This window comes from Balaenoptera acutorostrata, chromosome 7 (assembly GCF_949987535.1).
Source record: "Balaenoptera acutorostrata chromosome 7, mBalAcu1.1, whole genome shotgun sequence".
NCBI classification, from domain to species: domain Eukaryota; kingdom Metazoa; phylum Chordata; class Mammalia; order Artiodactyla; family Balaenopteridae; genus Balaenoptera; species Balaenoptera acutorostrata.
Genome location: NC_080070.1, coordinates 49,328,444 through 49,341,519, shown reverse-complemented (window position 1 = coordinate 49,341,519; position 13,076 = coordinate 49,328,444). Strand labels below are relative to the sequence as shown.

General features: G+C 40.9%; 1 protein-coding gene across 7 annotated transcripts in view; it reads left to right on the top strand.

The window, feature by feature from the left end:
• CREB5 (cAMP responsive element binding protein 5) overlaps positions 1 to 13,076 on the top strand; it is a 408,270-nt gene that overhangs the window by 59,912 nt on the left and 335,282 nt on the right. Inside the window, exon 1 of one of the 7 annotated variants that reach the window (XM_057549810.1) lies at positions 1,390 to 1,410. The exons of the other annotated variants lie outside the window; for them this stretch is intronic. The gene's annotated coding sequence lies outside the window, so the exon portion shown is untranslated. Of the gene's footprint in view, positions 1 to 1,389; positions 1,411 to 13,076 lie in introns of those variants that run through there. 7 annotated transcript variants of the gene reach the window in all.

Genomic DNA, 13,076 nt, shown 5'->3' with positions numbered 1-13,076 from the left:
GGTCACACAGCCATGGTTTGAAACCAGGCAGTGTGACTTTAAGCTAGAGCTAAAGTGGTGACTGAGAGAATTAATCCCAAGGTCAGTGTTTAGACTCTCATACTGTCGGCCTGTGTTAGTTATGTCACAGGGATTGTTTCTTACTTTGGGGGAAGTCTAAATACTTATTTATGCATGAGATAGGCTGTGTTGTTTAATTCATAAGAAGGTGAGCATCTGCCTTGTGTTCCAGCCTCTGTCCTAATCCTGGGATGTCTTTAACCCTCACAACAACTCCAAAGTAAAGTTATTATGATCCTCGTGTTTTATATGAGGACTGAGGAACAGAAAAGTTAACTGCTCCAAGTCCCTTTCTCTCCAGCCTGGAATTCTTTAGTGCTTTTCTTTACTCAGAATAAATCCTCCTCTTGGATGATTTGAGGCCTGCCTGCTTCTCAGTGACCCTTGACCCCTTTCTCTCTTGCCCACCACACTGCAGTCTCACCAGTCCCCTTTTAGTCCCTCAGACACCCCAGCTCTTTGCTTCTGGGGTCCTCTGCGCCTAGAACACCCTCTCTTGTTCATTTGCATAGTTGAGCTCATTTGCATATTTCAAACAGCTCATTTGCCTAGTTCAGGCCTCAGCCAACCTCTCCCTTAAATACGTTCCCTTGTCCACCTTTTTCTCTATCACATTGCCCTATTTATATCTGCAGTGGACTTTCCAAAATGTGCAGTTGTTTTTCCTGGTCACTTACTTGATTTGTGTGCCGGTGGTTTTTGCTTACTTTCTTTTTTGTTCTCCATGAGATCAGGGACCTCATCTGTCTCCTTCCCCGCTCTCACCTAACGAGGTCCTCCAGAGACATCTGCTGGAAGACTGACAAGTCTTCTGGAGGCAGACAGGGGAAATGAGGGAAGAGAGTGACTCTTCAGCCACTTTAAAACCTGAACCCTGCACTGGGCTTGGGTGAGTGAAGATCTGTGCTGGAAGCAGCCAGCCCCGGGACAGGAATCTGGGGTCATCCGATGAGTGAAGACAGAGGCCACTGTCCACCGTCTGGAAAGGCCCTGTGCCTGGCTTATTTGTCCAGATGTTCTTAGGAGTGTCTCATTGTCACCTTTGGGTCCATGACCCTGGCCTGTGGCAGGGGAGCCTCACTCGTCCTTTGAAGATTTCTGATGAGTGCTGTGGGGTGTGCCTTGAAGTGGCTTGTGTGCACTGCGGAATTTGGCTCCCGACAGCCTCATTTTTTAAGGGACTATCTGAAGCCTGGTTTTGTTGTTTGTTTTGCTTTCCTTCTCTTACCTTAGCTCACTGAATCGCCTGGTTCAGAGGACACGTAGACACCAGGTTGACTCACTGTCCAGCGCTGACACTGAGCAATTTCTCTCATTCCGAGAAGTCCTCAGGACGTTGGGCGGCTGGGGGTAAGGCTCCGTGGAGAGAAGCTCTCTCTTATGCTGCTCCTTTTTTTTTGAGCTTTCTTTGAGTGTTATTAGCAGGAGAAGTCTTGCAGCGATGGTTTGGATGTGAGTACTGGTCTGTGTAGGAAAGCTTGAGAATCAACGAGCTTGGACTTCAGGGTGCATGTTGGCGAATCCTGACCTCAGTTTCCGTGGGCGTTGACGGTTAACTATTGGTTTCCAGTGAGAGAGGGGAGCCTTAATCTCACCATGTGTGGGATGTGCCCCGTGGGGCTGTGTTTTGTAGGCAGTGAAGTTAAGGCTTGCCCAGAAAAATAACATGTTTTCCTTGTCTGGTGCTTGAGCTGTTTGCCCAGTGGCTGGCTGATTAGCGGTTTGGGAAGAAAGGAGACGCTGGTTAACTTGGGTGTCCGGAGGATTTTTGTGTGTGTGTGTTTGTGTAAGTGGTTGTTTCTGTTTCTTTGGAAATAGTAGAGGACAGATGAAGAAATAACGATGATATTACTACTTTCAACTTGTGTTCAATTCCTTGAAGCATCTTACAAACATTAGCTTGATGTCATTATTTAAATAATCCCATCACTTCAGGAGTACCAGAAATCCTTTAATGTGGGTATCACAAAGGTGGATAGGAAAACTGAAGGTTTTGGAAATTACTGAGAATTTTGCCATCCTAACTCATATTTGAATGGCTTTATCCGGCTGCGTTCCCTACAGAGGCACTTAGTGGAGAAGATAAATCAAAGCTGTATCTAATCAAGGCTTTCTTTCAGCCTTGACGGAAAATGCTTTTCTGAGATTAAAAATGGCTGACACATAGGATGTGGTGGTACATGGAAGAGATAGTTTCACTAAATAAAATTTTCACTACTCCCAAGCATTAAAAAAACCCTCAAAATTTGCCAGGCTTTCCATACATACAGACCTTTCTGCATTGGGAGGGTGATCTGCTTTGAGGCACAGAGGTCTTTGGCTAATCATCGTGAACAACCCAGTGTCCTGGGTTAGGAAATGTTGCTGTTATTGAGATGTGAGCTCCCCATTTTCCCAAGTGGTCTAATTGACCAGATCTTTGATTTGTGCTGTGACTTCCTTTTTTCACAGCTAACTCTTACTGCCTTATTCAAAGTATTTTATTAAATACCACATGGGATATTTTGGGAATGAAAAGGAGAGGGAAGAAAATAAAAAAAATAGGGAAGAGCAAAAACAAGAATAAGCAGTAAGATGATAAAGGATAGTATAGCTTGCTAAAGAAAATTTAATAACAAAAGGAAGATTCCATTTCTTTTTTGGTAGCCCAAGTGGAGAGTGGATGTAAACAAAGGTCAAAATCTGTATTAGTCTTATTTCTTTTTTTCAGACTTTATTTTATCAATATATAAACATATATATGTATATATTGATATATACATAAAATCAATATTTTAGATATGATCAAAATTTCTGTGTCTGTTTTACATCAACTGCATTTTTTTTAACCTTTTGACCCCCCTTTACCCGTTAGTCTTATATTAGTCTTATTAATCTGTATTAGTCTTATTTCTAATGACTCCAGGTGAGCCTAGAAGTACCCACTGATAAGAAGGCACTGAATTTCTCAGTTTATCCCAGGTGCCTCCCAAACTCCACTTTTTTCCTACCATCAGTGCGACTGGAGTCTGGATGGTAAGGGCAGCGTGGCCAAGGTGTCGGGGTGGACTTGCCTAGCAAAGAGCTTTCCCTTCATTTCTGTGGTTGGAAGCAGTGTTCCAGGAAGGTAAACAAATTCATGTGCCTTTCCAGCTCTGGCTCCTCCAAGCCCAGGGCGAGGTGTCTGATGCTCCCTGGCTTGCTCAGCCAGCAATAGCCAAATTTATCCCAGGGTCAAGTGACCCATTACCCAAGCTTATATGTCAGCTGGTATGTCACAGACCTAGGGTTTGAACACAGACCAGACTCCAAAGCATTTCTTGACATCGCATCTCAATTAGAAGACAAAGAAAATAATTCTACTTGGGAGCCTACCAGTAAAAAGCTGGTGAATAAGGTTTGGCTTGGTAATTGCTAGATTATCAGAGAAGCATAGAAGATCAGGATCTCTTTAAGGATCATCCTCTCCAACATCTTTCAGAATCTTTAATCTCTCTGCACATGCTGTCAAATGTAGACATAACTCTTTGCACCATCCAGTACTTCAGCAATTCCATGTGCTTACTGCAAGGTGACTGATAAAAACAGTAACCAACATTTCACAGCACTTTACAGTTTATGTAGTGCTTTTTAAAGCACATGTGTTCACCCAATATCCCCAGAGGCAGATGATGCCAATATTGTCTGTAGTCTTTTTATAGTGAGAAAAGTAATGTTCAAAGAAGTTAAGTAATTTGCCCAAGATCACACAGCTAGTAAGCAAGGGAGCTGAGATTCAATTATTGATTTTCTAACATAAAATCTGGTCCCCTGGCCACAGCGTTAAGCTTATTGCAAATAATGTAGTCTTATTTATCAGAATTAAAAGTAAAATAAAGCCTAAATTAAAACAAACATAAAGACCTTACTTCTAGTACAATTAAAAGATCGCTTCAAGGTGTGTGTGTGTTTGTTCCTTGAATTGATAGCTGATTGTGAGAAATGTTTAGCTGTGAAAGGAGATTATGTGGTATTTGATGTAGTTAATAACACAGGCTTGCTTTCTCATGGCCCCTGATCTCTCATAGCACTTTGCTAAAACTACTTTATGGCCTTTAAAAATCTACCTTCTACCATAGACATCTGTACATGCCTCACCTCCCTACTGGATGGTCACTGCTCAAAGGGCAGGGGCTATTTTTTGGAGCCTTCCTGTTCCTAGCATGGAGCTTAATGCTTGGTAGGTGCCCGGTGACTGTGTGAGGCAGGAATGAATGAATGAGACCAGTGTCCTCGGTTTCTGGTCCTGTCCCAGTGCATGCCGAGGTTGAATCACTTTGGAACAAGTTCTGGGTGACAGGTAATCAATCACTGCCCACAGGTCACTCTCCCTGAAGCTACCCCTGAACAGTGCCCTATGAAGATCCTAGAATTGGCTCGTTGAACAGCTGCAATTCACCCATGTGGGCTTGGGGGCTCTTCGCTTCCCCTTTACCCAGCCTTTCAATGGAATTGTCTGATCGGCCTCCTTCCAAATCCCCTCTGGGTGCTTCGTGCCCCTGCCTGCTTTCACTTTCCCTCTCGGAAGAGTCCAGGTTCAGGGTATTTCCCAGGGCCTGACCTCCACCTCCTGAGTAGAGAGACCACAGTCAAGCTGAGGAAAAGGTCCTAGGTTTGGGGGAGCAGGGGCATTCAAAAAAGTCCCTTTCCCTTTCCGTGCTGATTGGGAGTGTTGACTGAAAAATGGAGCTGTTGTCTGGGGGCCGAGCCCTGGGGAGAGAAGGAGCTGGCCCCTCGTTTGTTTGTTAATGGCTAGGACCTTTTGATGAATTGGAGTCTGGTACAGTGTAACCTCTCGTGGGTGGTGGTTCAAGGAAAAGGCCTTTTCTTTCTGTGTCCTTTTTTCCAGTATGTTTCAGTGGGTTTATAGGCTTTAGTGAGTGGCTCTTTTGTTTAATAGGAAGTTGAGAAAGACATGAAGGACTTTTCTAGTCTGTGGAAACGACTTAGTGATTCTCAGAAATACATCTGATTTCTGCACTTTTAAAATACAAGCTTAATGATCCTTAACTGTGGTGAACTTGGGCTGCGAGGCAGACCCGGGTTTTCTTCTTATACCTCCTTGGAGCTCAGTAGCCTCCTCTGGGTTACGTTTAGGATTAGGCAACGGTTTTGAGGCTTGAGCTAGTTTATGGAGATGAAATAATCTCTGTAATGTGTGTTAATGTGTGTCACGCATACACACCGCAACCTATCAATAAGAAAACTTAGGCCGAAAGAGAAAAAAAATTAAATGTGTGTATATATATATATGTGTGTGTGTGTGTGTATGTATGTGTATTTATATATGTATGTATTTGTGTGTGTGTGTATATATATATATATATATGCCTATTAGTAAGTTTTTGCCCTATTAATACGTTTTGAAGTTGGTTAGGGTTAGGGGGCCAGTGTTCCCCTAATAAGTATTCTATGAGCTGATGACTGATGGTACCAGTAACATAAAAACAATTTGAAATCTTGTGACATTCTCTGCTTAAATTTTAAAAGGAAAAGAAAACCAAAATCAAACAAAGCATGGTCTTTTTGGTGGCGCTGTCCTCAGCAATAATATAAAATAAACAAGGCAATTATCAGGAGTGAAAGGGCATCTGAACAAGAGCCGTTTCCACCTTGGGCCAAGGCTTTCTTTTGCTACCGTTGCGTCAACACCGCTTAGAATGGTGTGGTAAGTGAACTGGAGAGTGGGGCTGTAGGTAGCCAAACGAGGTAATTCACTTAAAAAAGTCTACTCTAGTTTACTCATCTGTCTCTGCTATGGATTGAAAGCGTATGCTTAGTTAAATTTTGGCAACAGTCCCCAGCCCTCCTTCACATTGAAAGGGAATGATAATTTCACATACTTTTTTGAATATTCATAAAGTTTTTATTGGCATTGAATCTAGCCTCATCCTAGGCTTAACTTTGCCTGCGTTTTCCAGAGCTGTGTGCAAAGTATAAAGAGGTGGGTATGTGTTTAGTCTCTTATTTTCATTTCCTCTGCTGTATGCTGACTTTGTTTTCATTGTCTCACTCTTACTATTTTCTTACTCTTATCTGCTTTTTACCTCTAAACCAGTGGGCAGTGGGACTAATACTATGATTATTCTTGCAAAATCTGCACTGTTAGCTGTTGGGTCAGGAAACTTTGGTGTTGCACAGGGCTGCCCATTCTGCACGTCACAGAATATTTTGTACCCCTGACCCCGCCTATTAAATGACAGTGGTGACTCCCAGAAATAGTGGCAACTAAAAACTGGTTTCACATATTTCCAAATCCTCTTGCTGGGCCATGCAAGGAAATTGTTCCTCTCTAGGAAAGCCGATGAAAATGTGCCTTTTGCTAGTATTTAAGATATATATACATTTTTTTTTTCTTAATTTTTTTTTGGGCTGCATTGGGTCTTCGTTGCTGCGCGCGGGCTTTCTCTAGTTGTGGCAAGAGGGGGCTACTCTTCATTGTGGTGCGCGGGCTTCTCATTGTGGTGGCTTCTCTTGCTGCGGAGCATGGGCTCTAGGTGTGCGGGCTTCAGTAGTTGTGGTGCGTGGGCTCAGTAGTTGTGGCTCGAGGGCTCTAGAGCACAGGCTTTGTAGTTGTGGTGCACGGGCTTAGTTGCTCCGCGGCATGTGGGATCTTCCCGGACCAGGGCTCAAACCTGTGTCCCCTGCATTGGCAGGTGGATTCTTAACCACTGTGCCACCAAAGGAGTCCCTGCTAGTATTTACAGAGGGAACTTTATTAGAATGATGACAGAATCTTCAGATGACTTAAGATTTTTACCTTAACATGGCCTTTAAGTGACCTGCTAGTATTGTCAAATGTTCACATGCTTGACATTTGACGCATAGTACAGTGGGAATCTGAATCAAGTCTTTAAATGTATTTTTACCCTTGTATTCAACTGACACGGTGAGATGGGGCAAGTTCTGAACACAACTGCTGGCTACTTCAGATAGGACTTGAGAATGCCTAGCTTTCTTCTGGAGTAAAAGATAAAAAACACTCAGTTTGATACCATCATTCTCAAATGTCTTTTACTAGTAAGTCAGTAAGGGTAATCATAAGATTTAATACTAAGATGAAATAGCCTCTTACCAGGCCTTGCAGAGAGCAGAGAGGTCTGGCATGATCACCACTGTGTTTCATACACAGTGTCACATTTTGTAGCTCTGATTCATGCACAAGAAGGAAACTTCTCAGGTGTTTTGTTAAAGATTACTTCAGCCCATACATTAGGTGGACCAAACATATATTGTTGCTAGAGACGCAAGGATACTTATATAGAATAAAGATACGAAGAAAACAGTTCTAGCCAATAAAAATCATTTGAATGTGTGAAAAGCAAGCCAAGACTAGAAAGTTGTGATTTTTCAGAATATTCAAAAATATTCATTTTACATGAAAACAGTTTAAAAACCAAATGTACTCAAAATGTCTTAAAAAGTCTCCAGAGGCAAAGTAGTCCCATTTGGGAGTGGGTTACAATTTTAAAGTCAAATTTTACTATAGTAGAGCAAAAAAGGAAAAGAAAGAACTTTTTCTTTCTTCTGTTAAGTTATTCTTCAATTTCTAAAGGCAAGCTGCTTTTGACCAGAATGAAGAATATACCTGGTTTTGCATTTAATTTCTTTGCTATCATAGTTTTTCCTCTCAGGGTTTCACGGGGCAATTATTTTAAATTGCAGTGGAAGACTTTCTGGAAAGGTACAGATGACAAGGTCAACTGAATCCCTGGTCACCTCTTATTCCAATTTTATTTTTTCTTTTCTCATCAGTTGTTCGTATTGGGAGTAGGTAAAAGGAAGAGTTTGCTTTTCAGCCTGTCTTCTGAGGTTGGGTTCAGTCTCATTAGAAACAAGCCAAGTAATTTTGTTACATTCAATATTTCCTTCAAAACCTGAGAATCTCTAAGCTAGTGTTTTGTTAACCACATGCATGTCAAATAAACTTTTCATTGAAATGAGGTGTGTCCTGCCAAAAATGTATTGTGCGAGGTGGGAGCAGGAAGAGGAACACAGACTTAGATATACAGCCTTGGGCACAGACACACACCCTGCAGAGACTAATATGCTGCACCTCTAAGGTCCAACACTGTTGCTTAACAAGTACGTTCTGAACTTCTGAACCCATAGGTAGGAAAGCTGTGAGACAGGATTGTGTGAAACATAAGTAGAAATTAGCCAGTAACTTTGAAAAGAGGGCTCATATCCAAAGAAACATATGGAAAACTTAACACAAAAACAAAAAAAAAAAAGAAAAGAAAGAGGAATCTAACGTATGAAAACCCAATCCCACTGGAATGTTTTTTCATACACAGTATAAACGCCACATAAATAAAACCACAAACCTCTGCTAAAGTACACGAGAGGACGTGAGCCCCCAGCACTCTCTCCTGTGAGGGCCGGGAAGTAAGGCCCCGTGAGTTTCCAGAGACAAAAGCTCTTTGGAAATCCTTCCTCCTGGGAACCATGGGCCTGGTTCGAAGGGACATTTGGACAGTCCCTTAAGCGTGATGCAGCCTGTGAAACAACCCTAAAGAGGTCTGTGATTCAGGCTGTGGGACTCTGAACTTTGGGATACCAGGGAATGGTGGACATCTTTTAAGGATAATGATATTCTGGTTTGAACGGGATGGCAATGTTTAGCTGCAAGTGGTCTGGGTACAGCTGAGGACTCCTGGGGAAGAGTTCTGGCTGTAAACTGCCCAGCAAGACACCCCCATTCTCGCCAAGTTCTGTTGAAATTTTCGCTTAGAAGGTAGATTCCCACTCTTGGTCTTGTTCCCCGTATAAATCTCTGGTTTGAAAACTTTGCAGCATTCAAGGCGTTTCAAGCTTGAGGGCTGAAATGTCACTTTAAAAGCAGGGTTAAAAAGGTCACACAGCTGCAAATAATAATAGCCCAATGAAATTCAGATTCTAGCTGCAGCCCACTTCAAGAATAACACTGAAACAGGAAACAAGCCTACTAGATCTTTTTACCAGTAAAGCTAGTAAGAGCACATCTGATAAAATGAGTGTGTGTATGTGTGTGAGAGACAGACAGACAGACAAAGAGAGACAAAGACATATGTAACAAGACAAAGACACAGAGAAACAGACATATAAAAAGAGAGACATAGAGTTTTCAAGAGAGAAGACACACACAGAAAAACAAAGACACAGAGACACAGATGCAGAGATGGATACTAAGACCCACTCACAAAATAATTGATTTTCTTGGACTGAGATTCAAGGGTGTTTATTTTTCTGTTTGAAGTTACGGTATTAAAGTAATATTAAAGAATTTTAAGATAATTAAAAAATTATTTTTTAAATAATACCTCTGTAAATGGTCCTATTTACAATGTTTTACTAAAATGGTTCTGTATCACAGATGAGCAAATGAAATAGTGAAAGGTACCATATCCTTCAGATTAAATATATAATTCCTTTCCAATAGCTAGCCACGTGTTGGGAGAATGACCCTGCACCCTGGCTTTTAAAGTAGAATCAGGCATCTTAGAATAAAATACTTTAATGTGTGCTTTTGGTGAATTTGTGTTGGGTTATTATTGAGTGTGGCTCTTTGCCTTTCTGACCAAGACATTGAGAGAAATATTTGCTTTTTTTTTTTTTTTTTTTTTTCAGAAACATGAAGTACAAATTGGCTATACCCTTAACTAATTTAGTTAATAAACAACCTTTGCTTCCAGAAACAAAGTAAGACTGATCTGGAATCTCACACAGTGTGATGAACTCAAGATGTTTGTCGGCTAACCTTGGCATTTTAGGAAGGACCTGTTTCCTCTTCTAGAACCCTTTCTGCAGTCTAGTAAGCTCAACAGGGTAGCGAAGATCTGCTTCACAGGAGTACTGCCAAGAAGACTCATTCCACGCTCATCGTAGGGCAGTAAAGGCTGACAGAGGTTGTTAACATCGCTATTAAAATGCAAGCCCCCTTTCAGATCTCTAATGCATTCATGTCCAGATTAACAATACCAGAGCTGATGAGGATATCAATATTATTATTAGTGCTCATTTATATATACAGTTGTGGCTTTGAAGTTCCCAGAACTTTTGATGTTGATAAAAGTGCGTGCCAGATTTTCAGATTAAAACAACATTTTTAGTGTCTTACTATTCCAAATCCCATATCACTGTATGAATGTGTTTGCTGTTGTGGGGGAAATTTGGGCCATGACACTGAGATTGGAGTTCGCTGTTAACTAAGAATCGGTAATGGCTTACTATGATTTAGATGGGGAAGCATCACTCTTGGCTGATTCTAGCAAAGCAGATGATGTAGGTTTTTTTCCCTTTGGGCTCAGTTGTTGCTCTTAAGTTTAAAATACATATTTACAGTATTTTGTGTAGACTATCCAAGTTTTTTGTAGCATTTGTTTTTTGCAATGTTTGCCCTTCATGAAGTAGTAATTCCAAGTATATCCCTAAATGCCTGGCAAAGCATTTGAATGGATTGCATCAGCTATTGTGGAAGATTTCCCATTTTAGACCAGGAGGAATTTGTAGGGTCAAACGCTAAACAATGAAAGAGATTCTTGCTCATTGAGAGGCCAGCTGAATCCAGTGGCAGTTTAGTTTGAATTATAAATCAAACCTGTCATCTCCTTGTCGACTACGAAAAACCTCTACTCACTTTATACACCATTAGGGTTTGTTATTAGGGTTTTGTATTGTTTTCCAAAAATCTGAAGGGAAATTAGACTCTTGAGGCATTTGTTCTAAGTGAACATTGAAGCTAAACTTTGGAAAAGGAGGAACAAAAAATGATACTATTTGTAAAGAAACTCTTAAATGATTAGACAGCTCCCTCCACAATTATTACTGTATTTAACCAAAGATATGGGGTCACTGGGTGTTACTCAAAGGGCCCTCTCTGGGTGCCATAAACAGTCCACACATGGTTAATAGACTGGACTCCAGTGGTTTCAGCATCTATGACAATATTAACAGACTGAATTCATGATGAATTAATACATTTACATGTGAAATTTAATGAAAACTAGACTGTTGTTTTCACCAAAAGCAACTTTGACTTTTTTCCATTAAACCTGGTGAGATTTCTTCTCTGGTCATAACTGGGAACAGGTGGAATTATTGGCCTGCACAACCTCTTGCCTTGCTGAAAACGTGGCTGTGGGCCAAAAAGTTTGAGGACCACTGCCTTAGGAGTAGAAAAAAAAAAGCAAGCTGTTTGAGACGGTTTATTGTGGTGATTCAGGATTCATTATCCATCCCACAAATATTTATTGAACGCCTACTATGGCAGCTCTGTGCAGTGCAGCCTGGGGTATGGCAGTTGCCAAGCAAAACCTGGTTCATTAAAACATCCCAGCTAGTAAAACAACTGAATGGGAAATGAGAAGATGAGGCCTGACCTCTGAGGACCAAATGCAGAACAGCCTGGCTAAAATCATGTCTGAGTAATTTGCCCCCCATGTGATGGATGATAAAAGAATATACACAGGGCTTTAGTAGAAGTCTGTTTGAGAGAATAATTATTACAATATGTGCTAGAAAAGAACCATAATAATAGACCATAAAAAGAGATCATGGCTCTTGACTAATACATCAGACCAGATCATACTGGTTGATAAACGTAATAAAGCCTGTGTGGTAGAGTGGTACTGTTTAGTAAAACTATCTCCAACACCCACACAGGAGGAATGAGCAAGGGTGTACTGTTTATAGAGGGCTAAATGTGGGAACGCAGAGCATCAAAATAAAGCAGTTGAGGTTCACACATATATATACACCCACTCAGACCTTATAATCACTTAAAACGTATTTTATTTTAGCAACTGCCATTTTACCTTAGGACACTTATTCCAATAGTATGTTGCCAAAACATTTGGTCCATGGGATCCATAGCATGTAATAAATTGATACAGATTCATTTATGTTTTAATAATAAAATAATACAATGACTGGTAACTCAGTTGAACAGAATGAACTGAACTCTAAACTATTTGAAGGCAGACTCAGTAGTTGTCTAATTGATCCTGTTCCTCTAAATGTGGCATCCAGACTATGAAGGCTCAATAAGACAGTGTAAATCTGTATGACTGAAATTTTTTTTCTGACTGAACGTTGTTCAGTCTCCTATCACTAGCATCATATAATTCCATGATATTTGCTGCAGTTCATATGCAAATTATAATCAATAATTAAGATAAGGTAGCTCATGTTGATGTTAAGCAGAATTGATAAACTATTACCATTAAGGGCCTGAATTTATGGGAAAAGTCAACATTTTGGTGGACTCAGGTTTGGGATAGAGTTGTGACTATGGTAGAAAAATACTTCCTCCTCATACTGATATGGCAAGGCTTGGTCAGTCTCTTTCTTCACTTTGGCTTATTAATGAATCCCCTTTAACCTGCAGCAATAGCACTTCCAATCTTGACCACTTCTATCGGTTGGATATTAATTATTATCACAAATTACTTCTTTCAGATGTAGACCATACATGTATTTATATGGAACTTTCTTGGAACTTTCCCATTTTACCATCATGTAATCTTTTTTTTTTTTTTCAATTAATTAATTTATTTATTTATGGCTGTGTTGGGTCTTCGTCTCTGTGCGAGGGCTTTCTCTAGTTGTGGCAAGCAGAGGCCACTCTTCATTGCGGTGCGCGGGCCTCTCACTATCGCGGCCTCTCTTGTTGTGGAGCACAGGCTCCAGACGCGCAGGCTCAGTAATTGTGGCTCACGGGCCCAGCTGCTCCGCGGCATGTGGCATCTTCCCAGATCAGGGCTCGAACCCGTGTCCCCTGCATTGGCAGGCAGATTCTCAACCACTGCGCCACCAGGGAAGCCCCATCATGTAATCTTAATATTGGTTAATAATATGACTAATATTGGCATTCTTTGGTTACTTTAGCAACCAAAATTGTTAAATGATGTCCAAGAAAGACTCACTTTATAGCAACTTCTCTATTATACATGAGGAATAGTTAATATTAGAGTGAGGTTCCAGTAACACTTGTCCACAAAACCTCCCCCCACCTCCAA